Genomic DNA, 18,428 nt, shown 5'->3' with positions numbered 1-18,428 from the left:
TTTTAAAAATCCCACCAATTCTTAGTGAACAACAGCATGGATGCCCATAGATACCCTGTTGGGAACATTCCATCAGCACCCACGGGTGCCTTATTGGGGAGTAACTGCATGGGCGCCCTCAGGTACCTTGCGCAAGTGACCATCGTTCATTCATGTGCAAGCCCAAGCCTTGACAATCGGAGAAAGGCAGGCTATGTGAGGGACATCACAGCCTGTTCCACATTTCACCTGACCTCTACACATAGAACAGTTCCAGCAGGCTCAATGGATAGCGACCAGGGGCTGGAACCCCGGTTAATTTTCCGCTCCCTAACCCGATGACAACAAGGCCAGTTGTATTACTCCTATCATTGCACCACCCACGATCACTACCTCATGATGGTGTGATGACACAAGATAACAACTTGCATTAATATAGCAAAGTGCATATTTTATGAAGCTTTATATAGTGGAATGTGTAAATTATGCAAAAGTTACAGTACAAGATCTGTATTAGTTGTTGTGAAGGTGTTTAGTGCTTTGCAAGGCCCTCTTCACTTCCTTCCCTCCCCGCCACCCCCCCCATCTCTGGCTACCTGCGTGATTTCTTAACTCTCCGCAAGGGTTTTCAGTTCAGCCACAAGTGGCCACATACGCTGGCCTAAGTTAGTTTGGAGCAACTATTAGCTGTCCAAACTGGCTTAAATGGCCAAAACAGGCATAGGTGGCTGGTAACGCCCCCTTTTGAATAAAACCAAAACTGAAAAAAAATCCTAACTAACTCACTTACACTGGTGCAAATTGAATGTGCAGAATGAGAATTTTTAAGATACTCCAGAAAAATCAAGTTGCTCCAAAAAAAACGGAGCAACTCCTGGGCAAATTTGGGCCCAATATCTGGAAAACTTCGATCAGCCCACCCTTTAACCTTCTAAATTCTCGGGAATACAAACCTAATTTGTGTAAACTTTCCTCGTAATTTATAGGAACATAGTCCTGAAATTCTAAGTATCTACCGGGTTGATTTGATGGGCAGTGCATCAAGGTGCGACACTCCCGTAGTTTAAAAGTTGTTTGTGGGAATATTAGAATCATTTAGAACCCAATTTTACAATTAGCCATTGGGCCATTGCTGCAAACATCTGCAATCCATGTAAGTCAGTCTGTGGTACTGTGGATGGATCTCCCAGGAATCGCTGACTGATTCACTACGTGGCAATGGCTTGACACAGTCACGTTGGGTTATAGGAAGTCAAGTAAACATTTGAAAATGTTGCTAATCACAGGTTGTAATCTCCAGATTTGAGGCAGCATTGTCTGTATGGAATGATGTTCAGCAAACCTTTTCTTGTCTCGGTGTTGTGCAAGCACTCAACCTAATGACATAAACAGTGTCAACCCCAATTACTGCACTACTTTGCATGGTTATAACAAAGGACAATGCATTCAGGCTGCGAGCTAAAATTGGTTCCTGCGTGATGCTTGTGAAGTGTTTGAGATTATGCACCTCACCAGGTTTAGCACATCACTTCAACCCCGGGAATGGTTACAGTTTATACTTCTAATCCTTATTTTCAAATCCCTCCATGGCCCTTGCCTCTCCCTATCGCTGTAATCTCCTCCAGCCCCACAACCCCCCTCGAGATTCTGCGCTCTTCTAATTCTGCCCTCTTGAGCATCCCTGATTATAATCGCTCAACCATCGGTGGCCGTGGTCTTCTGTTGCCTGGGCCCCAAGCTCGGGAACTCCCTGCCTAAACCTCTCTACCTCTCCTTCCTCCTTCAAGACACTCCTTAAAACCTACCTCTTTGAACAAGCTTTTGGTCACCTGCGCTAATTATGCAGCTCAGTGTCAAATTTTTATTGCAGAATACTCCTGTGAAGCACCTTAGGATGTTTCACTGCATTAAAGGCGCTATATAAATACACGTTGTTGTATGTGGTGAACGTCCTTTATGGGTAATTCGGGTTCCCCAAATGTAGGGTGGAGTTCTGCTCATTAAATACTTTCTAAAGTTCCAAACATATACTTTGCAGCCCTCACAATTACACACTCTACCGATTGGTCTAGCCTGACTCACACACTCTGCAATCAGATCTACATCTGTTGTCACACCAATACCCCGAGGTACATCTTACTATCAACCTGAAACCATTTCTACAACAAGAATCGAGTCTCTCGTACCATCCCCTACTCTTCCTCATTGAACTTAAACATGGTTGTAATGTATTTGCTTCGTGGTTCTTTGCTATTGAGAACGAGTTGGTTTATTAGCAAAGGTTCAACAATCACACTACATATTACCAGTTCATTCACCAGGCTCACAACTGCATACCTCATCGTGGATCCCCCGAACCCAACTGGCTGGGGTTTTATTGAGTCTTGTGAACATCACAAGACTGGCTAAGCTGCTCCCAACTCAACAGCTCTACAACTCTTTTAGTTGGAAACAAAATAAACAGTTAAATCAAGTGCCCCCTGATCTGGGGGACACTTCAAACATTTTTCAAGGCCCTTTTTTGTTTTTTTGTGGGGTTTTTTGGGCACTAAAACATACATTATACAAGTGCCCCCTATAAAAGGGGAGCAGGACACTAAAACCGGCAATAAAACAAATTAAACTTTAAAAACATATAAAATCAAATTAAAATTTGGTTGCTGGGGGTGATGATGCACTCCAGTCCCTCCGGTGCCGCAACAGCTCTACAAATCTATGAGCATACTCATATGTGCACAGATTACAATGGTCAAAAGTCCTTACCTGCTTCAGACTTTCCTTTCTCTTGCAATCTACAGGCTGATGAGTGTCTTCTTGTTTGGGTTCAAGGTCCTGAACGATTATGCCGGTGATGGAAGTTGGGAACCAGTAATCTGATACCTGACCCAGTCAGGCCCTCGTGTCCTCCAGGGGGTGCTGACGATTCACCCGTCAGTCAAGTTCACTGATAGAATCTGGAGGGGCCAGTCCGTCCCAGAGGAGCGGCACTTCCCACTTTGCTTCTGACTACCCTGCCAAGCAGCGCTCCAATGGATGCGATGGTTGCCATTAGCCAAGCGGGATATTTAGCGAGCTCTGTGCTGGTAATCGGTGTGGTTTTAGCTGGTTAAGCTCCAGCAGTCTTGCTCTGCACACACCTGAGGGTCCCTAACCCCCTCAGACAACCTGCACCTGGATTTTGGTCAATGGGGTGTGTCCCGAAGGGGAGTGTGTGCAACTACTGGGCAGATATCTGCAGGTTTCTGCTCTCCTGAGCATCCCTGATTATAAATCGCTCAACCATTGGTGGCCATGCCTTGTTGCCTCGGCTCTAAGCTCTGGAACTCCCTGCCTAAACCTCTCTTTTCCCCCTTCAAGACGATCCTTAAAACATACCTCTTTGACCAAGCTTTTGGTCACCTGTGCTAATTTCTACTTATGTGGCTCGGTGTCAAATTTTTATCGCATAATACTCCTGTGAAGTTTCTTCGGACGTTTGACTACGTTAAAGGCGCTATATAAATACAAGTTGTTGTTGTTTCTCAGCAGCTTGCATTAGAGACTTTTGAACATGGTGATGGGTGTCCATGCAAGTCACAAACCAGGCCAGCAGAAAAAAAATAAAGCTACAGGCTTTAAAAACTCAAAACACCTGATTTACTTTAACTTCACCCTCAGTCTATTCAACTTAAGTGGTATCCTGCACAATTGGCTTTGAGCCTTCTCCAGAGTCTCGATAATAGCTAGACGGGGAGACAGATACTAAAACAGGGCAAAGACTTGACACAGTCATGTTGGGTTACAGGAAGCTATGAAAACATTTGAGAATGTTGCTAATCACAGGTTGTAATCTCCAGATTTGAGGCAGCATTGACTGTATGGAATGATGTTCAGCAAACTTTTCCTTGTCTCGGTGTTGTGCAAGCACTCAACCTAATGACATAAACAGTGTCTACCCCAGTTACCCATCCCCTCAACTGGAGTTCAGGACTGGAATATCGGGTCCTTCATTGAAACATCTGTGAACTCATGTAGAAACAAGTCATCCTCGTTCGAGGGACCGCTATGATGATGAATACTTTGCATGGTTATAACAAAGGACATTACAGTCAGGCTGCGAGTTAAAATTCGGTTCTGCGTGATGCTTGTGAAGTGTTTCAGATTATGCACCTCACTAGGTTTAGGACATCACTTCAACTCCGGGATGGTTACAGATTACTTCCACATCTGTATGCGGTGAACGCCCTTATAGGTAATTTGGGTTCCCCAAATGTAGGGTGGAGTTCTGCTCACTAAATACATTCTAAAATTCCAAGCAATCCACTTTGCAGCCCTTACAATTACACACTCTACCGATTCATCTAGCCTGACTCACACACTCTCCTGAATCAGATCGACATCTGTTATCACACCGATACCCACGAGGTACATCTTACTATCAACCTGAAACCATTTCTACAAAAAAATTTGCATGACCACCCTCTGGAATAGATCTTGGATCAGACCAGCAATCTCTCAATTAACTTTACTAGTAAGACTCCATTCCAGGAGTGCCATCATGGTGGGTGTAATGTATTTGCTTCATGGGTTCTTTGCTTAGAATTCATAGCGACACATTGGTATTAAGAACTAGTTGGTTTATTAGCAAAAGGTTTAACAATCACACTACACATTACCAGTTCATCCACCAGGCTCACAACCACCTGCCTCATCGTGGATCCCCTGAACCCAGCTGGCTGGGGTTTTATTGAGTCTTGTGAACATCATGTGACTGGCTAAGCCACTCACAACTCAACAGCTCTACAAACCTGTGAACCTACTCACAGTTGCATACATTACAGTGAGAAAGCCCTAATATTAGCGCTGGTTTCAGTGTGATTTTCTTCTGTACTTCACTGCTACTTGAATACTCCAATGCACTCTTGGCTGGCCTCCCACATTCTACCCTACGTAAACTAGAGGTGATCCAAACCTTGGCTGCCCGTGACGTAACTCGCACCAAGTCCCGCTCACCCATCACCCCTGTGCTCGCTGACCTACATTGGCTCCCGGTCCAGCAATGCCTCGATTTCAAAATTCTCATCCTTGTTTTCAAATCCCTCCATGCTCTTGCCCTCCCTATCTCTGTAATCTCCTCCACAACCATCCGAGATGGCTGTGCTCCTCTAATTCTGCCCTCTTGAGCATCCCTGATTATAATTGCTCAACCATTAGTGGCTATGCCTTCTGTTGCCGAGGTCCCAAGCTCTGGAACTCCCTGCCTAAACCTCTCCACCTCTCTTTCCTCCTTCAAGACGCTCCTCAAAACGCACCTCTTTGACCAAGGTTTAGGTCACCTGCACTAATTTCACCTTATGTGGATCGGTGTCAAATTGTTTGTCTCATAATAACTTTGTGAAGTGCCTTGCGACGTTTCACTACGTTAAAGTTGTAGTTGTAATAATACTAAGCCCAGTGACAATGTCGTCTTGCCTTGTGATTTCGATTCCCGACGTCCAGACTCCCAAGAGGTTAACTTGCCCACATGTGCCAAGGGCCAGGTGCTCTTCCTCCAGTCTGGTACTGCAAGACCAGCCCTTGCTTCTTCCCAATACCTGCGGCGTCGAGTCTGCACACACAGGGAAGAAGGTGGCAATCTTCAAATGGGAGGAGGGGGGCAGAAATGACTGAAGACTAGCATGTAAAAATTCAGCATCCTCAATATCTATCTCCTTCCACATCAACATTTATAGATTCAACCACACACCACCAGCAATAGGAGCTGGCTTACCTCCTATTTCTCATCTACATACTGCCCCTCGGTGATATCACCTGAAAACACAATGGCAGATTCCACACGTGTGCTGACGACACCCAGCTCTACCTCACCTCCACCTCTCTCAACCCCTGCCGTCTCAGATTTGTCACGCTGCTCGTCTGACATCCAGTCCTCGATGAGCAGAAATTTGCTCCAACTAAATATTGGGAGGACTGAAGCCACTGTCTTTGGTCCCTGCCACAAACGCCGTTCGCTAGCCACCAACCCCATCCCTCAACCTGACAACTGGTCTGAGGTCGAACCAGACTGATTACAACGTTGACCCCCAACTTCCAACCACATATCTGCTCTGTCACCAAGACCACCTACTTCTACCTCCATAATATTGCCCGCCTCCGCCCATCTTTTGCTGAAACCCTCATCCATGCCTTTGTTACCTCTAGACTTGACTATTCCAAAGCTCTCCTTGCCGGCTGCCAATCTTCCGCCCTCCATAAACTTCAGCTCATCCAAAATGATGCTGCCTATATCCTATCTTGGACCAAGTTCTGTTCATCCATCATCTCCTGTGCTCACTGACCTTCTAAAAATTTTCATCCTCGCTTTCAAATCCGTCAAGGCAGTCCCCATCTGTAAAATCCCTCCAGACCCTCTGTCAGATCCCTCCAGGCCTATAAGCCTCCGAGATCTCTGCGCTGCTCTAATTCTGGCCTCTTGCTTAACCTTGAATTGCTCCACCATTGTCGGCCGTGCCCTGAGCGATGGAATTTCCTCCTTAAACCTCTTCACCTCTCATTCCTCCTTTACGACCCTCCTTAAAACCTCCCACTCATCTGCCCCAATATCTCCTTATGTGGCTCGGTGTCAAATTTTGCTTGCTAATGCTTGTGTGAAGCGCCTTGGACTGTTTACTACATTAAAGGTGCTATATAAATATAAGTTGCTGTTGTTTAGGTGTCTGCCTGTGCAAGAGACAATAGAAATCATTTATTATCAGATAGGCTATACCTATCAGAAAAGATTGAACAGCCTGGGGCTCTTGCCTCTAGAAAAAAGACAGAGGGGTGACCTGATAGAGGTTTTTAAGATTATGAAAAGGTTTGACAGGGTAAATGTAGAGATGTTTCCACTTGCATTTCAGACCAGAAGTAGGGGTCATAAATATAAATAGTCCCTAATAAACCAATAGGGAATTCAGGAGAAACTTCTTTACCCAGAGAGTGGTTAGAATGTAGAACTCGCTACCACAGGGAGTACATAAGAACATAAATAGGAGCAGGAGTAGGCCATTTGGCCCCTTGAGCCTGCTCTGCCATTCAATATGATCATGGCTGATCTGATCCTGGCCTCCCACTTCCCTGCCCGCTCCCCATAACCCTTGGCTCCCCTACAGTCAAAAATCTGTTTGTGCTCCACATGAGCCTCCTCCCACCCCTCTTCAACGCACATCTGGCTAGCCTTCCACATTCTACCCTACTTAAGCTTGAAGGCATCCAAGCCTCAGCTGCCCGTATCCTAACTCGCACCTAACTTGCAGCAGAGCAGGTCTCCAGTCGTCTTGGATAACCCTTGCCACTGGACCAAGACCTAGCTCGGTCAAGCCCGTGTGGTGGTTGGTGTGCAATGGCCACCACACATTAAAAAAATCCACACACAGGCATCTTCCACCCTTCAGGATGTAGTTCAGGACCTGGAAGAACTTGCACTAAATCCCACTCACCCATCGCCTCTGTGCTCGCTGATCTACATTGGCTTCCAGTTAAGCAAAACCTCGATTTCAAAATTCTCATCCTTATTTTCAAATCCTTCCATGGCCTCGCCCCTCGCTATCTCTGTAATCTCCTCCAGCCCCACATCGCCCATCGCCCGAGATATCTGTGCTCCTCTAATTCTGCGCTCTTGAGCATCCCTGATTGTAATCGCTCAACCATTGGTGGCTATGCCTTCTGTTGCCTGGGCCCCAAGTTCTGGAATTCCCTCCCTAAAACCCTCCGCCTCTCTACATCTCTTTCCTCCTTTAAGACGCTCCCTAAAACCTACCTAAATTCACAATCAGCAAGTGGCGTCTACTAAGCCGCAATTAAACAGATTGACCTCATGCCCTATTTAGAGCAAGTCAGCACATGAGCAGTGCCCTTAAAAGATCGGCCAGCTAAGTTGAACTTCACAACTGTGCTCCCCAAAGACTAGCTAACTTATACGAATTCACTTCAACTCTCCTCCATTCTGCTGCCTTGCTTGTTCCTTTGAAGGGATTCTGCTGCCTGGCTGTGTCAGTTCTGATTGGACGATCTCACTTGAACAATTAACCCCGTCTTTTCATTTCAGGTGCTTGCCTGGCCAGCGTCCAGCATTTATAGCTTTTCCATTCTCTTTCAGGGTGGCGGTTGGCTTGACAGCAGTGTTAGATTGGCAGCAGGCCCAGGACTGGGTCTCGCTTTGGTTTCTGTGAGGCAACAGCTCTGTTCTTCCTGAGCAAGCCAGCAGGACGTGAAGAAAGGGAGGCACTGAGAATTGCGAGCCCAAACATGCCGGGCATCGTTCTGCAGCATTGTGAGCCCAGTCCCATTATAGACTGGGGGCAAGTTCGATCGCTCAACAGTCTGGTCCGGATTAGAAGCCAAGTACCAGAGAGCTCAGACCAGTGTCCACCCACTGCACCACCCAGCCACCCCCCCAACAACTTGCCCTTATTTCCTTATTTAGAGCCTTTAACGCAGTCAAATGTCCCAAGACACTTCACAGGAACGCAATCAGACAAACACTGACACCGAGCCAAAGGAGGAGATGTTAGGGTGGGTGACCAAAGACTTAAAACCTTCTGATTAAGGAGTGTCTTAAAGGAGAAGCAGAGACATTTAGGGAGGGAATTCAAGAGCTTAGGGCCTCAAGGCAAAGGGAGTGGGCCAGAGTTGGAAGAACACAAAGTTCTCAGTTGTACGGCTGGAGGAGGTTACAGACATGGAGGGATCGGAGGGATGAGAGTATGCAGGGATTTGAACACGAGAAAATAATTTTTAAATTGAAGCATTACTGGACTGAGAGCCAATGTAGGTAAGGGTGCACAGGGATGATGGGTGAAAGGGACTTGATGCGGGTTAGGACAGCAGAGTTTCGAGTGAGGTCAAGTCTAAGGAAGGTGCAAGATAGGAGGCCGGCCAGCAAAGTTCTGGAATAGTTTAGTTTGGAGATAAAGGCATGGATGAGGGTTTCAGCAACAGATGGGCTGAGGCGAGGTCGGGCGATGTTACGGTGGAAGTGGCCAGACTTTGTAATGGAGATATGGTCAGAGGTGCCATCCTTCGGATGAGATGTTAAACTGAGGCTCCGTCTGCCCTCTCAGGTGGACATAAAAGATCCCACGGCATTATTTCGAAGAGCAGGGGAGTTATCACCGGTGTCCTGGCCAATATTTTTCCTCAATCAACATAACAAAAAAGATTATCTGGTTATTATCACACTGTGGGAGCTTGCTGTGCGCAAATTGGTTGTCGCATTTCCTACAGTACTTCATTGGCTGTAAACCGGTTTGAGACATCCGGTGGTCATGAAAGGCGCTATATAAATGCAAGCCTTTCTTTCTTAGGGACCCGAGAGGGGGATGGAATTCATGGTGGGGGCCAAAGACAATGGTTTCGGTCTTCCCAATGATTAATTGGAGGAAACGAAAAACCACCTCAGTTTAGGTACCCGGTATTCCCTAACATTTGCCTGCTTGGTTGCTCTCTGCTTTCCTGAATCCGAAGCAGCCTCTTCGGCTGAGTTGATGCCCAGGCCGATTGTGCCCACTTTGCTGTGACTTCGACTGCCGAAAGCCTCTCTCGGGAGCAGCAGTGTTGATCTGCACCTGTTCACCGTCCCTCACCGTCAGCTGCTGATTTCACTCAGCCCCACTGTGGGCAGTTGGCAAGGGGACAGCAGGGACTTGCCGAGAGGGAGAGGAGACATTACACAACACTAATAGTGACCTCTTGCATCTTATTATCATCTGAAGGAAAGAATGATCTTTAACGACCTCAAGATGTCTCAAAGCACGTTGCAGCCAATAAAGTACTTCTTGAAATGTAGTCAATGCTGGTATGTTAGTCTTTAGTACAAATGGATTGGAGTACAAGAGTAGGGAAGTCTTACGGCAATTATATCATCATCATAGGCAGTTCCATGAACGAGGATGACTTGCTTCCACATGAGTTCACAGATGTTTCAATGAAGGACTCGATATTCCAGTCCTGAATTCTAATTGAGGGGATGGAAGATGCCTGTGCGTGGATCTTTTTAACGTGGGGTGACCATTGCACATCAGCCACCAAATAGGCTTGACAGAGCTAGGTCTTTATCCAGTGGCGAGGGTTAAACAGGATGACTGGAGACCTGCTCTACTGCACGGACCCAGTGATGGAGCTTCAATGCATCGTGTAACAGACTGGTAGGATATTTTTTGTGGTGGAGCGGCGAGAGATCGTGGTGGAGGTGCGGCAAATGAGGGTACGGGGCCCCGTAGAGCCAAGGGCCCAGCCGCAGTCCAGGTCAGCCCACACTACGATATGTGGTTACATTAACATGCTGGTTCGAAGACGCAAGATGAATTTACACTGCTTCCCCCACCTGATTCATCACTCTTCTAGATCGCAGTCTCTTGCATACCTGAAACTGGTCAGCGCAGATCTCATTAAGTACGGATTTAATTTGGAAGTGCACCCAATAGAGAGATACTGCTGTGGTGACAGGAAGGCGACAGCCAACTTGGGCTCAGGGGAGGTCATTCTTTCGTTAGAACCGTGCAGCTCTGAACAGACATAGATGGTGGTAAGATGTGAATCCATTGAGAAAGACCCTGCCACTTTAATTTACTTTCCTCCCTCTGATATCTCACATTATCCCATTTCACATGCTGGCGGATGATTTGTTTGCATGATTCCAACAACGCTGCTTCAAAACCAGTTAATACGAGGTACATAGCTGTTAAACAGGATGGTTCACCCTTCAATCAGCAGAATAAGGTACTTTACCTTGCACGCCTACAATGGCATTTAGTGAATGAATAAAACCTGCACAATCAATCCAACCCTAAATGTTGTAGGTGGGTTAAGTACATATTTCTCAATCTAGATATCAGAAAAGATGTGTGGGTGGCCCATTCAAATTTTCGCGCATGCGCTATTTCTCCCGTAAGGAAACCTATAAGCGGCCTGCGTGGGACTTCCAAACTGCACCACAGCTTAGCGGGAGCTGCCATGTGGGAACATCACTCCACTGCAGAGTAGGACCTGCAATTGCACCCACACATGTTGAATTATTGGGTTTCACTGATCTGGAGGAGCATTGAGCAATTATATAGGGCCACAGCTGGAGTACGGTGTACAGTTTTGGTCTCCTTACCCAAGGAAGGAAATACTTGCTTCAGAGGGAGTGCAACAAAGGTTCACTCGATTGAGATGAGGGGACTGTTTGATGAGGAGAGATTGAGTAGACTAGGCCGATATTACCTCGAGTTTGGAAGAACGAGAGGTGATCTCATTCAAACATATAAAGGGCTTGACAGGGTAGATGCAGGGAGGATGCTTCCCCGTGGCTGGGGAGTGTAGAACCAGGGGTCACAGTCTCAGAAGAAGGGGACGGCCATTTAAGGCTGAGACGAGAAGAGATTTCTTCACTCAATGGGTTGTGAATCTCTAACCCAGAGGGCTGTGGATGCTCAGTCGTTGAGTATATTCAAGACAGAGATGGATAGATTTTTGGACATTAAGAAACTCGAGGGATAGCGGGATAATGCGGGAAGGTGGAGTTGAGGTAGATCAGCCATGATCTTATTCAATGGCGGAGCAGGTTCAAAGGGCTGAATGGCCTACTCCTGATCCTATTTCTTATTTATGTACTTGAAACCTGAACGGTCGCATTAACAGTGCTGGCACACGTCTCTTAGCATAAACCTTCAAGGAATAAGGATCCACTGCTCTTTGCATGCCAGCCCGAGCTGGTTTTCAGGTTGCTGGGAATTGCTGTGTGCAAGTTGAAAATGGCTAATAGCCCCATAACGTTTCAAAATCCAACCATCAATTTAACAATGGGAGATCAGCAGATTATTAGTTCACAAGTATTATTAGGTGTGAAAGACTAGTACCTGTACATGGCTTGAGCAGTGGGGCAGCAGGGAGGGATTCAAATTCCTGGGGCATTGGAACCGGTTCTGGGGAGGTGGGACCAGTACAAACCGGACGGTCTGCACCTAGTCAGGCCTGGAACCAATGTCCTAGGGGGAGTGTTTGCTAGTGCTGTTGAGTTAAACTAATATGGCAGGAGGATGGGAACCAATGCAGGGAGACAGAGCGAAACAAAATGGAGACAGAAGCAAAAGACAGAAAGGAGATGAGTAAAAGTGGAGGGCAGAGAAACCCAAGGCAAAAAACAAAAAGGGCCACTGTACAGCAAAATTCTAAAGGGTCAAAGTGTAATAAAAAGGCAAGCCTGAAAGCTCGGTGCCTCAAGGCGAGGAGTATTCGGAACCCAGGAGAGGGCTCTGAGCTAGTTAGAGTGGGTGAGAGCACAGATGAACAGGACCCCAAGAAAGAATGCAAAAGGCAGGAGGCAACAGAGCAGAGTAGCACTGGGGTAAGTGTAAACCACAAGGTGATAGGAAGGGACAATATGTATGAATATAAAGAGGCTGCAGGAGGGGTCAAAACGAAAAATCATGGTTTAAAAACTAGTATTAAAACACTCTACCTAAACACATGCAGCATTTGAAATAAAGTAAATGAGTTGACAGCACAAATCATTACAAATGGGTATGATTTGGTGGCCATTACAGAAACGTGGTTGCAGGGTGGCGAAGACTGCAAATTAAATGGGTATCTGACAATTCGGAAGGATAGACAAGAAGGGAAAGGAGGTGGGGTAGCTCTGTTAATAAAGGATGATATCAGGGCAGTTGTGAGAGACGATATTGGCTCTAATGAACAAAATGTTGAATCATTGTGGGTGGATATTAGAGATAGTAAGGGGAAAAAGTCACTGGTGGGCGTAGTTCAAATAATAACTTCACGGTGGAGCGGGCAATAATCAAGGGAATAATAGAGGCATGTGAAAAAAGAACAGCAGTAATCATGGGGGATTTTAACCTTCATATCGATTGGTCAAATCAAATCGCACGGGGTAGCCTGGAGGAGGAATTCATAGAATGCATACGAGATTGTTTCTTAGAACAGTATGTTACAGAACCTATAAGGGAGCAAGCTATCTTAGAGCTGGTCCTCTGTAATGAGACAGGAATAATAAACGATCTCCGAGTAAAAGATCCTCTCAGAATGAGTGATCACAGTATGGTTGAATTTGTAATATAGATTGAGGGTGAGGAAGTAGTGTCTCAAACGAGCGTACTATGCTTAAACAAAGGGGACTACAGTGGGATGAGGGCAGAGTTGGCTAAAGTAGACTGGGAACACAGACTAAACGGTGGCACAATTGAGGAACAGTGGAGGACTTTTAAGGAGCTCTTTCATAGTGCTCAACAAAAATATATTCCAGTGAAAAAGAAGGGCGGTAAGAGAAGGGATAACCAGCCGTGGATAACCAAGGAAATAAAGGAGAGTATCAAATTAAAAACCAATGCGTATAAGGTGGCCAAGGTTAGTGGGAAACTAGAAGATTGGGAAAATTTTAAACGACAGCAAAGAATGACTAAGAAAGCAATAAAGAAAGGAAAGATAGATTACGAAAGTAAACTTGCGCAAAACATAAAAACAGATAGTAAAAGCTTTAACCGATATATAAAATGGAAAAGAGTGACTAAAGTAAATGTTGGTCCCTTGGAAGATGAGAAGGGGGATTTAATAATGGGAAATGTGGAAATGGCTGAGACCTTAAACAATTATTTTCCTTCAGTCTTCACAGTGGAAGACACAAAAACCATGCCAAAAATTGCTGGTTGCGGGAATGTGGGAAGGGAGGACCTTGAGACAATCACTATCACTATGGAGGTAGTGCTGGACAGGCTAATGGGACTCAAGGTAGACAAGTCCCCTGGTCCTGATGAAATGCATCCCAGGGTATTAAAAGAGATGGCGGAAGTTATAGCAGATGCATTCGTTATAATCTACCAAAATTCTCTGGACTCTGGGGAGGTACCAGTGGATTGGAAAGCAGCTAATGTAACGCCTCTGTTTAAAAAAGGGGGCAGACAAAAGGCAGGTAACTATAGGCCAGTTAGTTTAACATCTGTAGTGGGGAAAATGCTTGAAAGCTATCATTAAGGAAGAAATAGCGGGACATCTAGAAAGGAATAGTGCAATCAAGCAGACGCAACATGGATTCATGAAGGGGAAATCATGTTTAACTAATTTACTGGAATTCTTTGAGGATATAACGAGCACGGTGGATAGAGGTGTACCGATGGATGTGGTGTATTTAGATTTCCAAAAGGCATTCGATAAGGTGCCACACAAAAGGTTACTGCAGAAGATAAAGGTACGCGGGGTCAGAGGAAATGTATTGGCATGGATCGAGAATTGGCTGGCTAACAGAAAGCAGAGTCAGGATAAATGGGTCCTTTTCAGGTTGGAAATCGGTGGTTAGTGGTGTGCCACAGGGATCGGTGCTGGGACCACAACTGTTTACAATATACATAGATGACCTGGAAGAGGGGACAGAGTGTAGTGTAACAAAATTTGCAGATGACACAAAGATTAGTGGAAAAGCGGGTTGTGTAGAGGACACAGAGAGGCTGCAAAGAGATTTGGATAGGTTAAGCGAATGGGCTAAGATTTGGCAGATGGAATACAATGTCGGAAAATGTGAGGTCATCCACCTTGGGAAAAAAAAACAGTAAAAGGGATTATTATTTGAATGGGGAGCAATTACAACATGCTGCGGTGCAGAGGGACCTGGGGGTCCTTGTGCATGAATCCCAAAAAGTTAGTCTGCAGGTGCAGCAGGTAATCAGGAAGGCGAATGGAATGTTGGCCTTCATTGCGAGAGGGATGGAATACAAAAGCAGGGAGGTCCTGCTGCAACTATACAGGGTATTGGTAAGGCCGCACCTGAAGTACTGCGTGCAGTTTTGGTCACCTTATTTAAGGAAGGATATACTAGCTTTGGAAGGGGGACAGAGACGATTCACTAGGCTGATTCCGGAGATGAGGGGGTTACCTTATGATGATAGATTGAGTAGACTGGGTCTTTACTCGTTGGAGTTCAGAAGGATGAGGGTGATCTTATAGAAACATTTAAAATAATGAAAGGGATAGACAAGATAGAGGCAGAGAGGTTGTTTCCACTGGTCGGGGAGACTAGAACTAGGGGGCACAGCCTCAAAATACGAGGGCGCCAATTTAAAACCGAGTTGAGAAGGAATTTCTTCTCCCAGAAGGTTGTGAATCTGTGGAATTCTCTGCCCAAGGAAGCAGTTGAGTCTAGCTCATTGAATGTATTCAAATCACAGATAGATAGATTTTTAACCAATAAGGGAATTAAGGGTTATGGGGAGCGGGCGGGTAAGTGGAGCTGAGTCCACGGCCAGATCAGCCATGATCTTTTTGAATGGCGGAGCAGGCTCGAGGGGCTAGATGGCCTACTCCTGTTCCTAATTCTTATGTACATAAATTGCTGTTATATTTTTGCGGTTGTACGCTGACCAGCACCATTATTTTCGGATCCCGCCACAAACTGTTCCCTCTCAAATCCTGTCTGAGGCTGAACCAGATTGTTCGCAACCCTGGTGTCATATTTGACCGCTTATTTCCACCTCCGTAACATCGCCTGTCTCCGCCTTTGCCTCAGCTCATCTGCTGCTGAAACCCTCATCCATGCCTTTGTTACCTCTACATGTGACTATTCCAATGCACTCCTGGCTGGCCTCCCACATTCCACCCTACGCAGACTAGAGATGATCCAAAACTGGGCTGCCCAGTGTCCTAACTCGCACCAAGTCCCGCTCACCCATCACCTCCTGTGCTCGCTGACCTACATTGGCTTCCGATTATGCAATGCCTCGATTTCAAAAATCTCATCCTTATTTTCAAATCCCTCCATGCCCTCGCCCCTCCCTATCTCTGTAATCTCTTTCAGCCCCACAACCCCCCCACTCCCCTCCATTCCCGAGATGTCTGCGCTCCTCTAATTCTACCCTCCTCAGCATCAGATTGTAATCGCTCAACCATTGGTGGCTATGCCTTCTGTTGCCTTGGCCCTAAAAGCTCTGGAACGCCCTGCCTAAACCTCTCTTTCCTCCTTCAAGACACTCCTTAAAACATACCTTCTTGACCTGCGCTTATTTATACTTTGTTTCTCGGTGTCAAATGTTTAATCGCATAATACTCCCGTGAAGTGCCTTGGGATGGTTCACTACGTAAATGGCGCTATATAAATACAAGTTGTTGTTGTTGTTGTTGATTTGCTCTCTTCTCATCTGGATATTTTTTAGCTTGTGCCTCCAAAAACTATCAGAGTGCTTTCACTTACCCAAATATCTTGGTATCAGTAGCATGACCACAGAACGAACAGCGAATCCTCTCCAACGTGTTTCAGTTACTTGTTTTAGCATCACTCCTCCCCCCCGCCACCTCACCCGATCTTCAGAAGGCAGCAGGATATAACTAGACTGGATTGCGACGCCGGTTTTAACTGCTACACAAATTTGTGAAACGGTTAGAGAAGAAAGCAATACACAATATATAATTTGATATATGCTTCACTGCTGTGATGTTATGCTTCTGTGAGTATGCTCACAGATTTGTAGAGATGGGAATGGCTTAGCCAGTCACGTGATGTTGACAAGACTCAATAAAACCCCAGCCAGTTGGGTTCAGGGGATCCACGATGAGGCAGGTGGTTGTAAGCCTGGTGGATGAACTGGTAACGTGTAGTGTGATTGTTAAACCTTTGCTAATAAACCAACTAGTTCCTAATAGTAATATGTTGCTATGAATCTTTAAGCAAAGAACCCACGAAGCAAATAAGAACCTAAGAAATAGGAACAGGAGTAGGCCATACGGCCCGAGTCTACTCCGCCATTAAATAAGATCATGGACTCGGGTCCATTTCCCCGCCCGCTCCCCATATCCCCTTATCGTTTAAGAAACTATCTATTTTTGTCTTAAATTTATTCAATGTCCCAGCTTCCACAGCTCTCTGAGGCAGCGAATTCCACAGATTTACAACCCTCAGAAGAAATTTCTCCTCATCTCTTTTAAATGGGCAGCCCCTTATTCTAAGATCATGCCCTCAAGTTCTATTCTCCCCCATCAGTAGAAACATCCTCTCTGCATCCACTTTGTTGAGCCCCCTCATAATCTTATACGTTTCGGTAAGATCACCTCACCTCTCAAATACATTACAACTCCCTTCACGTAGAAAATAAAGAATGCTTTGCAACTGCTATGATAGTTTGGGATAAGTAATGCATGTAAGCCAGGGCAGGACATGAGGCAGAGCTCCCCTGCTCTTCTTCGAAATACCTCTGTGGGATCTTTTACATCCACTTCAGGGGGCAGAAAGGGCTGAGGTTTAACGTTTCATGTGAAAGAAGGCACCTCGGACCGTGCAGGGCTTTCTCAGCACGGCACTGGAGAATCAGCCCAGCTTTTTGCGCTCAAGTCCCTGGAGTGGGACTTGAACCCACAACCTTCTGACTCAGAGGTGAGGGTGCTGCCCACGGAGCCACAGCTGACACTTAAGACAGTCTGTTAAATAGCTTCAAAAAGTGACTGGGGGGCAGTGAATTTAAAACAGCGGAAGAGCTGCCAATTAAATCTATATTTGAACAAATCGACAAGGTGTTTATATTTGAATCGAATGACTTGTCCCTTTTCTCAGGCATCTGCCCAAAAACTACTGAATCAGCAACAAAAGGTATTAAAAAAAGTGGTAGTACCTATTATTCTGCAAATGAAGCTCATGTAGAATCGAATGAAAGCAGCTCAAGAGGCAAAAATGCTTCCTTTTTGACACAGTCCTATATATTTTGTAATCTGTAAAGGTGATTCAGTAGTTAAAGGAGGAAGAGAGAGAGCAGGGGAGTATGAGATTCATGTTTAAAGTATAAGGACTTGCACTAATGGGTCAGGGAGGAAGCATACAACTCGGTGCACCACAACCACTAAAACCAGGTCTGAGGTCTGTGCTGAGTTACCTGATCTTGACTGGGTGCCTGCAAGTTTGTGATTTTCGTTAATGGCCCCGGAATAGAGCACGGAATAAGCAAGAGCCCCTGCTTCAGATCACCTGTTGGGAAGCGTGTGTGTGAATGTTGGATGTGGACTCGATCAGTCAGCTGTGATGCTTCACACAGCCGAATAGCCGACCAACATTGACCATCTCTGCTCACACGTGACTTGGACTCAAGGACTGCTGGTAGCGTGCAGACACCCCCTTAAGGCAGGATAGACAGAAGATGGGGTAAAAAGACTTGGATTAATTTCACGCCTTTCACAACCACCGGACATCTCAAAGCGCTTTACACCAACTAACTACTTTTTGGGGTGTAGTCACTGTTGCAATGTAGGAAACGCAGCACAGCAAGCTCCCACAAACAGCAATGTGATAATGAGCAGATAATCTGTTTTTAGTGGTGCGGATTGAGAGATAATTATTAGCCCAGGACACCGGGGATAACTCCCCTGTCTTCTTCAAAATAGTGCTGTGGGATCCTTTACATCCACTCATCCGAAAGACAGCACCTCCGACAGTGCAGCACTCCCTCAGCACTGCACTGAAGCAT

The sequence above is a fragment of the Pristiophorus japonicus genome, chromosome 22 (assembly GCF_044704955.1).
Source record: "Pristiophorus japonicus isolate sPriJap1 chromosome 22, sPriJap1.hap1, whole genome shotgun sequence".
NCBI lineage: Eukaryota > Metazoa > Chordata > Chondrichthyes > Pristiophoridae > Pristiophorus > Pristiophorus japonicus.
The sequence above is the reverse complement of the archived record's forward strand: the minus strand, read 5'-3'. Positions refer to the sequence as shown.